Here is a 16,194-nt window from a genome sequence, read left to right on the forward strand (position 1 = left end):
TCTGTGCTTCTGTGGGTTTGACTATTTTAGATTCCTCATGTAGATGGTATCATGTAGTATTTGTCCTTCTGTGTCAGATTTATTTCACTTAGCAGAAAGTCCTCCAGGTTCATCCATGTTGTCACAAGTTACAGAATTTCCTTCCTTTTTAGTCTGAACAATATTCCATTGCACATACACACTGCATGTTCTTTATCCATTCATCTAGTGATGGGCATTTAGATGGCTTCCATGTCTTGGCTATTGTGAATAATGCTGCGATGGGAGTCCAGCTATTTCTTCAATATCCTGATTTCAATTCCTTTCGATAAATACCCAGAAGTGGAATTGCTAGATCATATGGTAATTCCATTTTTAATTTTTTAAGGCAATTCCATACTATTTTCCATAGTGGCTGCACCAATTTACATTCCCACCAACAATGCACAAAGATTCCCTTTTCTCCACATTCTCACCAAAACTTATCTTTCCTCATTTTTTTCTTAAACAGCCATCTTTGGAGACATTCTTAGGAGAAATGTTAAGTCACTTCCTTTGCCCATTTTTTAATTGGATTTTTTCTGCTATTGAGTTGTAGGAGTTCCTTATATATATTGAATATTAACCCTTTATCAGAAATACAATTTGAAAATATTTTCTCCCATTCTTTAGCTTGCCTTTTCATTCTATTTATTGTTTCCTTTGCTATGCAGAAGCTTTTTAGAGTGATATAATCCTACTTGTTCATGTTTGCTTTGTGACCAATAAAGTTGCACATACAAAAAGTACAGTTACAACTATTTTGACCTTTTAAAAGACCTCCATGCTCCCACAGGGAATCACTGGTGCTGTCTTCTTGCATGAGTATTGAAAATGTTATTATTCACTGAAGATAGAGCAGTGGTACCCTAGTAAAGGCCCTTTCAAGTTACTCAGAAATATTGAGGACTTCGCCAATAGCTATTTCTATTTTTTATCATTGAATGCAAGTCTTCATTAAGCCTGATGACCTTTAATGTCCCATCTAGCAAAAATAGCCACGGTTCTAACTGAACAAAAAACAGAGCATATTCCTCAAGTGTTTGCTTTGGCGGCCCACGCAGCAAACAACCAAGTGGGAAATGGGAAATGAAACCAATTAACTTCAAAAGTAGGAATGTGAACAATCTCTTTTTTTACTGAAATTACTGACATGACTTGCTGTTTTGTTACTGCTTTGTCATGCCTTCCCACCTCTATCATACTGACATGGCCCTGTTCTCCAAAGATTTATAGATGGACAGAATGGCCAGGCATTGTCCTATTAACCAGCAGTATCAGTTAACTCTCAGTTAAACATACCCATAGTGTAATGGCCATAAACGTTTTTTGAGGATAAGCAAAGAGGCTGGTGGGGACATCTGTTGCATGTTCAATAGAGACGGACAGTGGGGGAGGGAATAATTGGCATTTCCTTTCAAACAATCTACTCCTCCTCCCTGCACATGGGAAAAGCACAGACCAAGGATATAATGTTTACACGTTATACAGAAGCTTCCTTCTCTTGTCTTTGAATTACATACATGTCTATACACACACACACACACACATACACACACACACACATATATATATATACATATACATACATACATATATATGCAAAGATAAAATAATGTGGGTTATAAAATGAAGAAAGATAGTGAAATGGCTGCAACTTGTTTGGAAATATAAGCAACTATGGTGGCCAATAAAATTACATTTAATGTAATACTTAACCTATTTATAAGAGACGTATGTTTTCACTCTATGTGACGTTACCAAGGAATTTGAGAATAAATGTCTGTATGATAAAGGTATTAACGTGGAATTATTTCAGTGCCAGTTTTGCCTGAAGCTTCAAGTCCTTACCGTCCAGGATTTGAACACAAGATGGTCAGGAAAAAAGTACTGATGTCTCAGTTTCTCAGTCATACCGAGGATATAAAATTGATATTCATACTGAGGGTTCAAAATGGTAGATTAGAGGATTAAAATAGAGTTTGTTTGGATAAGTCTTGCTATAAGCCCTGTCCCATAGGCAGTGCTGGGGAGTTTGCCTCTCACCTCCATCCTAGAGAAAGGATTAGGAAGCTTGATATGTATCCTCTGGGCTTGGACTCATGTCTGTCTGATTCATGTCTAGAAACCTATAGGAAGAAATGGCAGCTGACAGACAATTCTGACGGTGCCCTGAAAAGCAGGTGCTGCAACTTGTGCTGTCAAGGACACTGAAGATGGCAGATGTCAAGTGAACAGAGGGGATGATGGACTAGGAAACCATTTAGGGATGGACCCCAGGCTGCCAAAACACTTGGGTTACATCCAACGAGATGACTCCAATCCACTGGCATGCTGTTCTAATTAGTGAGAAAATACACTATAATATAATATCTTCATTAGAAGAATCAGGAAAATATCAAGTAGAAATCATCTTAAATTAATATTAAAACATTTAGTCTCAGAGGGAGAGAGATGCTTTCATGTAAACATCTATAGGATTATGAATGGAATACTAACTCTGGATGCCATGTGATTGCCTATAAAACTTTTCCTCTACCTTGGGCTGTGGACTGAGCCATCTTTGCAAACTATGCTGCTGTACATTCACCTCATTGACAAAGCTATTCTAGAACATTCCATGCATTTGCTTCTTATTTGCCTTCATGACTTAATGCTTGGCCCTGTAAGTAGCATTCTCATTGGTTCCAATGAGAAATCTAGTGGGTGACTTCATGGAAAATGAGGAAGGAAGGTATCAGTATCTCTAGCTCACTGAAAGTGGAGAAAAGGGGATCTCAGGACAGGCCAAGGTCCCGAAGAGAAAGTGAGGTGAAAGGCTGGATATCAGCTCCATGCATGTTTGATACTTTTCTTGATCATTTAACTTCTAACTCTGGAACAAAAAACTTCCCAGTTTAAAAAATATCATTAAAACACCATATCATAATACCATACAATGTGTGATCACACAATGTGTATTTAAAAACAGGAAAATATAGGTCCCAGGTAGTGTCTTCTTGCATCCATATTGAAAATGTTATTATTCATTGAAGATAGAGCAGTGGTAACCTTTCAATAACTTGAAAGGCTCTTTCAAGTTATTCAGAAATATTGAGAACTTCACCAATAGTAATTGCTATTTTTGTCATTGAATGCAACTCTTTCATTAAGCCTCTTGACCACTCCCGATGCTTTTAGCCACAGTATAGTGTGTTTTAGTCTATCTTACTCAGTGTAACCAGCCATGTTGACATAATCCCCAATGCTTTCACCAAGCAATTCTGGCTCTCCACTATCTGAGGGAATGTTAGGAGGGTGCAAGTAAGACCCCTGTGTTGAAATGAGCCATGTGACCATCTCTGGCCAATGAGATATGAGTGCCACTTCTGCCAAGCCTTTTACAGATTTGCTGGTGTGAGACCACTCTTCCTCCCAGCACAGTAGCCAGCAGGGCTCCGACAGGTGACGATGCTGAGAAGTGCCTTCCGTTGCTGGTGAGAGTGAGGAAGTGAACTTTGTTTTAAGTCGCTGGGATTTGGAAGTTATTTGTCTCCATACCTTAAACTATTTTGACTGAAATGAATGCTTTATTTCCTGCCTCTTTTCTCATATTTGCTGATCAGGTCACTTACTCAATATGCCTGGACTATAAGTTAGTGCATCTTTTTACTATAAAGGTCTATGAGTTCTATAATTGAAGCTCAGGGTAATATAGATGATATGTTTCCGATTTAAGTGTCACTCAAACATCAACTGATAATGAACAGTCATTGTGGATTTACACAAAAACCCACGAATGGGTTTTGTTCATTTTGTAAGATAAAACTTAGATGCATTTATCAGGCTTATAACTGAGAATAGTAGTATCATAGAGGATAGTGTCAGAAGTGTGACAACTGCAAGGATGGCATCGCATTCCTTGAGACACCATGAGACCCATTCACTGCCTTCAAGCTCTATGCTACTCAGCTCAATCCACTTTAAAATAAAAAAGTCACGGAGTGTTTCCTATGAGCATCACATTCTAACACGCATAATAATGTGGTACTTGTACAATTTGGTGAAGAACAGTTATAGAAATGACACATATAAGATCAGCTGGCTTCACACGCACGCACGCACACACACAAAAAGGCTGATTCACAACAGGTTTAAAGGGAAAATGTGTGATGGAAATACGCTGCACTGCTGCTCCAGGGGGTAGTCTTTCCCGACAGAGGAGAGGCCTGGCCCAGCCTACCGCTGCCTGTGGCCATGCAGGTAAGTGGATTTGCTTCGGGTGCTTAGCTCTGAGTAATGCATTTGCCTGCAGATCTAAACCACATCCCCCAATGTCGCCTTTATCAGTAATAATGGTGGTAATTTGACCAACTTGGCCTTACTGCTCTGTTCTGTGTCTCATTTATCTAGAATCCGGGCAGGAAAGCAAGCATTGTATATCGGCCTCCACAGAGCAACAGAAAGGTTTAATGGAGAGGCCAAGTCCTAAGCTGAGCTTGGAAGGAAGGAAGAAACATGGTTTGCAAGTGAGAAGGGTGAAAAGCATTTCAGGGTTCAGTACTGCTACACAAAACGAAGGATGGATATTCTCCTCTGAGTATATTTTAAATTCTCTAAAGTACTTTCATATTCATGATAAAAATGTTTAATTTTTATTAAAATGTATCATTTCTCAGACGGTCAGTGTAAGGACCTATATGCCCTCTTCTAGGGGCCTGGGATAAACAGTGAAGGTGACAGACACAGGTTCTGCTTTTGTGGTTGACATTATAACGTCAGACAAAAAAACAAGTGATAAGTATATAAAATATTTTTAGATATTAATGAGTACCCTGAATAAAAATAAAGGAGAGCAAGAGGACCCAGAATGATAGGTTTCCTCTTCTGGACAAGTGGAGAGGGAACTCTGGTCTGTGAAGAGAGTGCTGGAGCAGAGTTCTAAGTGCAGAAAGGTAAAGAGGCCCAGGGAAACGTGGCGAAAGAAGACTCTCAGACAAAGGGGACAGCAACTGCGCAGGCCCGGAGGGAAAGCCAGTATGGCTTCCTAGGGGCCAGCACTGCCCAAGCGGAAGAGAAGGGGTGAATCCAGGACATAAGTGATAATAGGTTGGCAGGAGGGGGGCCTTAAGAAAAGGCCAGTGAGAAACAGGGCAGCTCCCAGGGATGGTAAAGTAATTAGAACACTCTTGAAAATGAATCTGCTACAGTGTAGGGTGTCTCCAGGAACGCCAGGAAAACTGGCCAAAGGCCATTAAAATATTGTAAGATAATTAGCACTTAGCCTTAGGCAGTTACTGCAGGTGCCAAAATTGGAACACTCATACTAAGGTAAAGTTGGCAGAGCTTGGAGACATTTTGGATGACAAGGACAAAGGAAGAGAAATAGGATAGAAAAAGGATAGACAACTCCGGGTAACTGACCCGATTTCACTGTCAGTGATGGCAGAGATAGAACATTGGGGCATCTAATAAATGATCAGTCCAAAGGCAGAGGTAGTCAACAATGACATAACTTGCAAAAAAAATTATTGTCCAAACAGCCATGTTTTTTAAAGAAAAGAGTTGTCCATATACAAAAAAAGAAAATCAAAATAAAGGCAATAAAAAAGAACATTAACACAAAGTCACTCGTCTCAAATTTCTAAAAGACAAATTTCATGCTTAGTAATAAAAACAAAAAAAAGTACTTATAACCAGTTAATATTGCAATACAATCACTTTATGTATCCTCAAATAATAAAATGAAGATTTGCATTATTTGATTAATTTGTTAGAAGGAAAAAATAAATATGGCATCTTTTGTCTTCTTAAGAGCCCAATGAGAAGACAAGAAGTTTGAGAACTTTCAGAAAGCCCTGAGAAGCACTATGCTCATTAGAAGGAAAATAATGCAAATGGCCTAAAATGCCCTGTCAACTAGGAAATTAATCATGTTTAAAATAAGGGTGTTTAAAATATGCATTTTACAGTAAAATTGTTTCCTCAGCCTCAAAATGAGATTTCCAGTAGCTTTCTATTTTGAAAACATGAAAAACAAACACAAATGAAGATACTTAATCTTACAACTGAATGTTGTATTTCATGTAGAATATTTCTTCAAATCTAATATTTAGGTATTATCTAATTTTTAGAAAAGGCCAAATGGATCACAGGCTGAGAAGCAGAAATCCTGTTTTGGAGTCCTCTCTTCTTTTCTCTAAGCCTCAGTTACTTCTTAGTCCTTCCTATATGACTAAATACCATAGGGCTTATGATGTGTAGTCCAAAATCAATCATATTTAATCCTTCTAGACAATTATTTTAAATGCTAGGCACTATGCTAGGATCTACAATATTAGAATTCCTAAATTTACACACACACACACACACACCCCACACACACACACACCTACACATACACTTCAGATTGATTGATACATGGATGGATTGATGGATGGATGGATGGATGGAGAGACAGATAGATGGGTAGATAGATAGATCCCTTCATTGAGGAACTTGTAGCCTAGGTTTGAGAGAACAGTCAGCGCACAGCCTTCAGCTATTAGCCACCCCAGGGATTGCCCCAGCTACTGCCTCATACAAGGCCATATCCCTTCTCACAATCTAATGACACAATCCACATGAGGACATAAAGACCTGCTCATCCTGGCCTAACTTGGGACAAACCTGAAGGCAATTCTTATTTCAGAGCTCCCCATGAGGTCTCTGCCACTGGGCCTGTGTTGTAGCCCAAATTCTCCCTCTCCTCTCTCCAGCTTTCTTCTATTGCTTTCCAGATGTTCGTCTCAAGGATACTTCTGAATTAGCATCTCATAACCCAAATTCTGACCACAGTCTGCTTCCTGTACACACATACATATCTGTGAGTGTACACACATATTTTAAAAATCCCTACCAAAGGTTATCATACTGTCGGTCACTCAGCTGTTAGGATTGGCATTTCCAACAGTGCAACTTGCATCCTTATGCCACCGGTAGTTCTTATTTAAAAGAAAGAACAAAAAAGGAAAAAACAGCCAAAATGGAACCTGGAAACAAGTGCCACTCTGCTCCTGGTGACCATCCCTCTGTACTGCCTCTGCCTATCTCTAGGAGCCCTGGATGGCATCAGCTTCTGAAAAATCTGATTCTCTGACATGAGTCAGTAAAAAGAGAGACGAGTTGAGGCTAAGAAAGCTTTGAAAGTAGACAAGGGGGCTTCCCACACGGCCTTCCCTCCATGACTCACAGCCTGTTCCTTGGCTTACTCCACATGGTAAACCACCTGCTGTAAAAAGTAGTTAAGAGCTCATGTGAGAGTCATTCTCATCAATACTTAAGTAAAAGCTGGTTTCTGAGGAAAGGATGTTTCTCATCCATACAGCTTGGAAGTAGATCCATCAGGCAGATACAAATGGCCATTCTAGATATAGAGGTGATCGTGTTTGTCTGGGGTCAGCAACCACTGTTCATGGGCCAAATCTGGCTTGACCCTTGTTTCTGTATGGCTCGTGAGCTAGGAATGTTTTTTCTTAGGTGTTTTAATGGTTGAAAATAATAAAGAGCTTAATATTTCATGATGTAAAAATTATATGAAATTTAAGTTTCAGCATCTGTAAAGTTTTATTAGAAAACAGACATGCTCATTCATTTACATATTGTCTATGGAGACTTTGGCCCTACAATTGCACAGGTAAGAAGTTGTGACAGATGTGATAAGGCCTACAAAGCCAAGCATTTACACTATCTGGCCCTTCACAGAAAACATGGGGTGTCCTGACTTTTGAGGAGCTACTACACAGTACTAGTGGCAGGCTTCCTTGGTTCATAGTGTGGCCTCTCCATGGGCCTCCAGTTTTATCACAGACAGCAAACAACCATGGATCATATTATAGCTCCTACCAGGTAGGAGCTGGTCACAGGTAGTGGGTGACCTGAGCCTGCACTAGAGAGCCCCCCAAGAGGTCCCAGAACCAACATACTTGGAAGTTGGCTTCAGATCACAGCAGAATACCACCCAATTAGCCCCAGAAGTGGCTCACCAAAAGGGCTGTCTCAATAGGCACCAGAGCCCACTGGGGCAAGTCCCACTTAGTGGGTCCCCTGCACAGCAGCCCATAAGCAGTGGACGTGTCCAAAGCCCACAGCCAGTCAGCCTGAGGGTAAATCCCACCCACTTAGGTGTCAATAGCAATCAAGGCTCAAATATAATAGGAGGGTACACACAACCCTCACAAGAGACACTTCTGGGGCACCCAGAGCAGGTGACCAGGGAGATTGTGCCTGGGCCCCTTAAAGCACCAACTACATAAGGCCACTCAAACAAGACTGGGAGGTGTAGCAGAACTACCTAATACATAGAAACAAACACAGGGAGGCAACCAAAATGAGGAAACAAAGAAATATATTCCAAATGAAACAACAGGAGAAAACTCCAGAAAAACGAAGGCATACAATCTACCAGAGACAGAGCTCAAAACAATAATTATAAAGATGCTCAAAAAACTTTGTGATAACTTCAACAAAGAGATAATAAGCGTAAAAAAGGACATAGAAACCACAAAAAAGAACCAGTCAGAAGTGAAGAATACAATAACCAAAATGAAGAATACATTACAAGGAGTCACCAGCAGACTAGATGAAGCAGGGGATCAAATCAGCAATTTGGAAGACAATGTAGCAGAAAACACCCAATTGGAACAGCAAAAAAAAAAAAAAAAGAATCCAAAAAAATTAGGATAGTTTAAGAGACCTCTGGGGAAACATCAAATGTAACAACATTCACATCACAGGAGTACCAGAAGGAGAAGAGAGAGAGCAAGGGATTGAGAACCTTTTAAATAAGACTGAAAGCTTTCCTAACCAGGTAAAAGAAATAGACATATTAGCCCAGGAAGTGCAGAGAGTACCAAACAAGATGAACCCAAACACCATGACACATTATTATAATTAAAATGGCAAAGGTTAAAGACGAAGCGAGAATCCTAAAAGCAACAAAAGAAAGGCAACTTGTACCTTATAAGGGAGCTCCCATAAGACTGTCAGCTGATTTGTCAACAGAAACTATGCAGACCAGAGGGACTGGCACAAAATATTCAACATGATGAAAAGCAAGTACCTACTACCAACATCCTCTACCCAGCAAGGCTATCATTCAGAAACAAAAAAAAAGACAAAGAGCTTCCCACACCAAAACAAAGCTAAAGGAGTTCATCACCACAAAACCAGTATTACAAGGAATGCTAGAAAGACTTCTTTAAGCTGGAAAAAAAAAAAAGAAATGAAATAAAAATTGTGAATACTGTAATAAAATGGCAATAGCTATATATCTATCAACCATTTCTTTCAAAGTAAATGGATTAGATGCTCCAATCAAAAGACATAGGAGGGCTGAATGGATAAGAAAACAAAACCCTTACATATGCTGTCTACAGGAGACACACTTCAGATTGAAAGACACACACAAGGACTGCCAAGTGGCACGTTGGTTAAGAGCTGGCTTGGGATGCCAGCTCTGAGCAGCAGGGCCCCAGTTCGGATCCCCCATGAGGGCCAGTGACGCTGTACCCTCTACAGCTAAGATGCTGAACAACAGTTCAACCTGGAGCTGGGCTGCCATGAGTCGCCGGCGACGGTGTAGGCTGCAGCCCCTGCTGCAGTGGGCTGCCGTAAGCTACCGTGTGTAGCCGGCAGCCAGCGTGAGTGTCTGGCAGCCGCTGTGAGCTGCCAAGAGCCGCACAAAAGGCCGGCGACCAATCTGCCTCACCCGGGAAGAGTGCAATGATCACAGTACCAACATAAGCCAGTGAAGCAGTGTCCTCCACAACTAGACTGAAGAACAAAAGGACAGCAACTTGTCTGTTCCCCTTCCCCAATTCCCCCAATGCTGTTCCCCTCCCCTAATTCCCCAATAAAATCTTTAAAAAAAAAAAGACACACACAGATGCAAAGTAAAGGGACGGAAAAAGATATTTCATGAAAATGGAAACAAAAAAATATTTTAAAGCTGGAGTAGCAATACTTATACCAGACAAAACAGACTTTAAATCAAAGGCTACATAACAAGAGACAAAAAAGAACCCCGTAATCCCACTTCTGGATACTTATCCAAAAAAACCAAAACTGGTACTTCAAGGGATGTGTGCATCCATGTATTCATTACAGCATTGTTTAAAATAGCCAAGATGGGTGTCTGTCGATGGAAGAATGGATAAAGAGGAGGTGGTACTTATATACAATGGGATATTGCTCTGCTATTGAAAGGAATGGGTTCTTGCCATTTGCGGCAGCATGGATGGACCTGGAGGGTATTGTACTGAGTGGAGTGTAAGACAGAAAAAGACAGGTGCAATATGATTTCGCTTCTCTGTAGACTCTAAAAAACAAACAAAACAGAAACAAACTTATAGATACAGAAAACATTTTGAAGGCTGCCAGATGGGAGGGGAGTTGGGGGTGTGGATGAAAAGGGGGAAGGGATTAAGAAATACAAATTGGTTGTTACAAAGTAGTTATGGGGATGTAAGGTATATACAGCATAAAGAATATAGTCAATAATATTATAACAACTATGTATGGTGTCAGATGGGTACCAGGTTTGTGGGGGTGATAGATGGGAGGGGATTGGGGGCAGGGTGAAAAAGGTGATGGGATTCAGAAGTATAGATTAGTAGTTACAAAATAGTCACAGGGATGTAAAGTAGAGCATAGGGAATATAGCCAATGATACAGTAATAACTATGTATAGTGCCAGGTGGGTACTAGACTAGTCAGGGGGATCACTTTTAGAGTTTATAAATGTCTAACCACTATGCTGTACACCTGAAATTAATATAAAATAATATTGAATATCAACTATAATTGAAAATCTTTAAAAGCGAGGGGGAGAGGGGGAAAGGGGAATAAGAGGTCCAAATTTCCAGATATAACACAAATAAGTCATGGGGATGTAATGTACAGCATAGAGAATATAGTCAATAATATTGTGGTAGCATGGTTTGGTGTCAGATGGTTGCTGGACTTATCATGATGATCATGTCTTTAGGTATATAAATGTTAAATAACTGGTGTATCACTGAAACTAATATACTATTGTATGTTAACAATGTTTTTAATAAAAGTCTTTTTTTAAAAAGTGTTTTAGATCTGCCTCCCAAAGTAAGGTAGAAAATGTTTTCTCTGGTCTTTGCCCTAACAGTTCCAGAATTATAATTCATTCCTGGGAGTCGGTGGCTTTGAAACAACAGCACTTATTCTTCAGATGTCTAAAATTATATGGTCAAAGATATCAGATTAGAAATTAGATATCAATCCAAAAGGCCACATTAAAGGTCAATTAAATACAAAAATGTCTGGGGTTCCCACATGCACTGCAAATTATAAAAATAATGTTGTTACAAATCTGTCTATGAACCCATCTATCTGTGTCTCCATGCATCAATTTATTTATGCGGTATTTCTCAAAAGAGCACACAGGAGCTTATGATTATTCTTATTTTTCAAGGTATACTGCACTTTACAGAATCAAAGTTCACAAATTTTTTTTTTAATCTTTTACATTGTTTGTGAACACATAACCCGTTTTTATTACATCACCTCCAGGGCATGATGCTTTCTTTTCTGCTTATTCCAGCTTTAAAGGCCTTTCGTAATTTAATCTCTCCTGACCCGTCCAACATTATGTTCTGTTACCTCCCTGATTCCACTCAATCTTGTGCACTTGTCTCACTATACACAAAACATTAACTCCTCCCCCTACTCACCCTGTTTTCATGAACTCCATGTCCTTTGTATACACTGTTCGTTTTACAAAGCATCCCCTTGGCTTTTGTCCTTTATTGACAGACACCTACCCATCCTTCTAGAACAATCCAAATTGTAAGAACTTTCCAACTCCCACATGCAGTAATTAACATTCCTTCCATCTATCCATTCATTTATTCCTTATTGAACAAAATATTGGGCATCTACTATACATTGAAAAATAAACAATAAAATGATATATTTCTGCTTGGTTAATAAGAACACTGAAGTGTGAGCAAAGTGTTATGAGCTAAAAGAATGAAAACATAGAAAAAAGACACCCTAAGTCAGACTGAAAGTAAGCCACTATAGACAGCATCTTAAGAGGAGGCGATGTTAAGTCCATGCAGGACAAACATCATGCAGCCAGATGAATGAAGGATGGAAAGAAGGTGTTCTGAGCCAACAGCACAGGAAGTGAGAAACCAGAGCACCTGTGGAAAGGTTCAGTCAATATGGCAGGAAAAAAATCTTTTCCTAAGGTCATTTTGTCATACTTCAATAGAGCACTTAGAACTTCATATTACCAAGTAATATGGACCCCAGGTTCCTATTTTAGCTCTTCCTTTTATAACCTGTCAGATATAAGATTTCAATCTGAAAATGTTTGGGGCTAGGCGTTTTCCTGGAAGGGACTTGGGAAAAGCAGTGTTCCATCATCCTTGCGTTATCATCTGGGTGATGTAGACCACGAGTCAGCTCCCAAGGTCGACAAAACGCCTTCCTTCTAAAATTCCAGAAAGCTCTGGGTAAGATCTCACCCTCCATATAAAACTCATGTCAGACAATACATGATAGACATTGCTTTGTTCTTCTTCCAAGTGAGGGAGAATGAGTGACCCATCACCTGAATGGTATGTGGAACAGGTGAAATAAGTAGCAACCAAGAACTTGGATATGGAATGTGCATTTAAATTTGAAAGTGTTATTATAACTTTCATGCTCACAACATCCATGTGAGTTTTATGTATAGGCTCTTTTATACCTGTTCTCAATTATACCTATAAAATAAGAGCTGTTTCATAACAGTAACGAATCAATTCAGAATTCAAATGGTGGCTAGTCAATTTGATACCTAAATTGTCCTAGACTTATGGGAGGAGTTGCATGTTTTATTGCATAGTTTCAGCTCTTTTCATTGAAATCTGATTTCTCTTTTCCTGTCCCTATCAATCCATCCAGGTATTGCTGTCTACAGTTAAGATTTCTGAAGTGGACCTGTATTGTTCACCACATTTTGTTGGTTTGAAATCAGAAGGAATATGGCAGATGATGTATTTTGAACTTGGTTAGACATGAATTAATGGCACACAAACAATCGGTAGAAATAATGAAGAAAGCTTCATAAAATAAAACACCCTATTTCAGAAAAAGTTCCAGAATAGGAACTGCATCATTCCAAGGTTGTGTTTTTATATGAAAATGGATCAGAGTAACTAAAAGATAATTTTTGATGGTATCTAGCCGTGAGACGTGACATAACTATCAATGTATACATAAGTAGCTGTGAGAAGGATCCTAGAAGTTCTACTGACAGGAAGCTCACTGCACTGACAGAACCAAAATCTCCATTCAGATCTGGCCAGTTCCCTTCATCTGAATGGTGTTTTTAAGACATGATTAAAAATGTTTACAAAAATGGCATGGACTATAATAGTATTAACCATAATAAGTGACATTCAGCTTAACGCTTATTTCAATACATGCCAGGAAATTTGCTTAACATTGTGTGTATATCATCTCATGTGACTAGAGCTACTCTGCTAAAAAGACATTATTATTATTCTCATTTTACAGATGGAAAAACTGAGGTTTAAAGTTGTAAAGTTCTTTGCCAAGTTTACACAGCCAGTAAATGGCAAAACAGTTATTGGAATTAAGGCAGTCTAAAACTGATTTTAAACCACAGGTTCTAGTCTTTTGATAATTGTTGCCTTCATTAAAGCCTGTCTTATGTTTAGAACGCAGACCTAAAGTCAGTATACTGGAAATAACAGTGTTATATTCCAAAAAAACTTGTAAAAGATGGGTGTTAGGTTGTCTTGCGGTTTGCCACTATGAAAACTATATGATGGGAAGAGATATGTGCAAAGTCTCTTTAAGGAGAGCCGGGCTCCTCAGCCAGGAAAGCATAGACACTGGTGGCTTAACACAGCCACTGGGATAGACACGGGCCTAATCAAAGAAAGCCAGGAAAAGAAGGAACCTGAAGTAAGGCTTTGCAGTGAACTTCCAACCTTTTCAGTGAGAAAAGTGTGATTAACCTCAACTCATGCAGTCTAAGGGCTAACAGTGGCTTTGTGGAGATGCCAACTGCGTAACACTCCTCTTTTCAAATACATGGTCATCAACCAGCTTTCCATTTGTAATTTGGCTTCTTACGTGTTCTGCTCGGCTCTATGTCCACTTTTATGAGCTGGGATATAATTTGTATTTGCATGCTGAGGGATGGACGGACTCGGCTGTGCTAACCAAATCCGTTCTCTGAGTCTGTAGGGCCAGGCCGGCAGCCCCTGGAACACACAGGGTTGACCTCACTGAAATCATTCTCAGCAACTTCTTGGGAACAGGACAAAGGCAGCCCTGGCAACCCCAAGAGTTTCCCTTGTGCCTCCTATTCAAAACTCCTAAGGCGAAATCAAATCAAATTTGAAGTCGTATTCCAGCACCCTAGAATAGTTATCTTGAAGGTAAACTATTTTCACCAATTACTTTTCTATTATCTTTCTAGAACTTGCCTGAGGCTTACGACTCTTTAAATGAAATGTCGTTTTGGTCAGGTATCAGAAGCACATGCTTTGTCCAGCTGAAAATCAGAGACACTGGCTCTGTTGGAACTTGAAACACAGTGGTCAATTCTAGTCCTAACAATCGTCCCACGCACTGATCTGGAGGACAGGATCAGGGAAACATGAAAACATAAAAAGCACAGAGGCCTTTTAACAACACACCTGGTAGGATTTCCTTACCAGACTGACATGCTCCAGGTTCTCAGGGAAGTCAGACACATCAGATGACATTAACTTTTAAGGAAGTATTTCACACGCAAATGAGCTCACACCTCTCTGAACATGTCAAGCACAAAACAATGTTTGGTACTCTTTAAATTTCAAGAGTTTGACTTTCAAGAACTGTTGGCATATTTCTTTGAAATTTTAAGGATTGTCTTTATTTGGTTGCAACAACCCAATCATAAAATAGATTTGTTTTCTGAACATTATCAGGTTCATTCTTATTACCCTCTTACATAAAAGACAAAAAAATATTAGTTTTTATAGAGAAAGAGAGACATAAAGATAACTTAAGCATCCCTGAGCAAGAAACTACACTGTAAGGAAGTGGAAATATGGAATAGGACTGCAGAGAAGTAGAGAGAGAGAGGGAGGCATTAGTATAGGAGGAATGGAGCACATCTGGTTAAGACATGAGACTCATACAAAGTCCAATAGCTGGTACTGAGAGTCATTTAAGGACATCTTGGAATTCCTGGACCTACTAATTACACTTGATATCTTGCTTTCACATTGGTGAAAATTCTTTGCTGGTAGATCTCACTATATCATTGAGGATAGTCTCATGTACAAAAATTTATAGACATTCAGCCTGGGAACCTAGCCTTTCTAGGTGATGATCCTGGTGCTTAGTTCTTTTTCCACCAGTAGTTAACACAGATCATTGGGTGCATATTCCGTGAAGGTAATGAAAATTAGTTTGGGCCAACATCACAAGTAGAAAGGAGCATACGAGTATATACCATCAGAAATTATAGAGAGGCATCGTGCAAGCGTGTCTATGCCAAATCCTACATGAAATAGTACTTCTGTCATAATTACCCAGGCAATTATCACACTTCATACATCCAGGTTAAAAATGATGATTCTGATAAAAAGTACAAGTCATTGATGAAGAGTGTCTTGTAGACCAGAGTTAGCTAAAACCAAAATAGTGTGGGCCATATGCAACACATATTTGTGGTGGTGGTGGTGGTGGTGGTGGTAGTGCTTTGTTTGATTTTTTTGTCTTTTGTTTCTGGTGACACTGAAAAATCAGTCATCTCCAATGAAATGCTTTATAATGTGCTTGACACCACAAAGAAAGAAAAAACCCAAAATCAATAGCCTTGTTATCATATTGCTATCTACAGTGATAAAGAGGAGCACATGCTAAATGGTTTCAATAAACAAAATAGTTATGTATAAAAAGGGGAACATATACAGCAAAGGGAAAGCCCAGTGGAAATCATGCACTTTGCTGAAAATCCTTCAGCATTTTTTTTTTAATTTTCCCTGCATCTACAGTATGTCATCTGAGAAAGAACAACAGGACGGTGTAGATGCCTGACCACTGCACTGTACACCTGAAGCTGAAGCTGAATAATATTGAATGTCAACTATAATTAAATATATATATATA

The 16,194-nt window shown here is 39.3% G+C and overlaps 1 protein-coding gene across 1 annotated transcript in view; it reads right to left on the minus strand.

The window, feature by feature from the left end:
• RGS7 (regulator of G protein signaling 7) overlaps positions 1-16,194 on the minus strand; it is a 469,804-nt gene that overhangs the window by 263,169 nt on the left and 190,441 nt on the right. The window lies entirely within an intron of this gene.

The sequence above is a fragment of the Hipposideros armiger genome, unplaced genomic scaffold, assembly GCF_001890085.2.
Source record: "Hipposideros armiger isolate ML-2016 unplaced genomic scaffold, ASM189008v1 scaffold_113, whole genome shotgun sequence".
In the NCBI taxonomy this organism is placed as follows: Eukaryota; Metazoa; Chordata; class Mammalia; order Chiroptera; family Hipposideridae; genus Hipposideros; species Hipposideros armiger.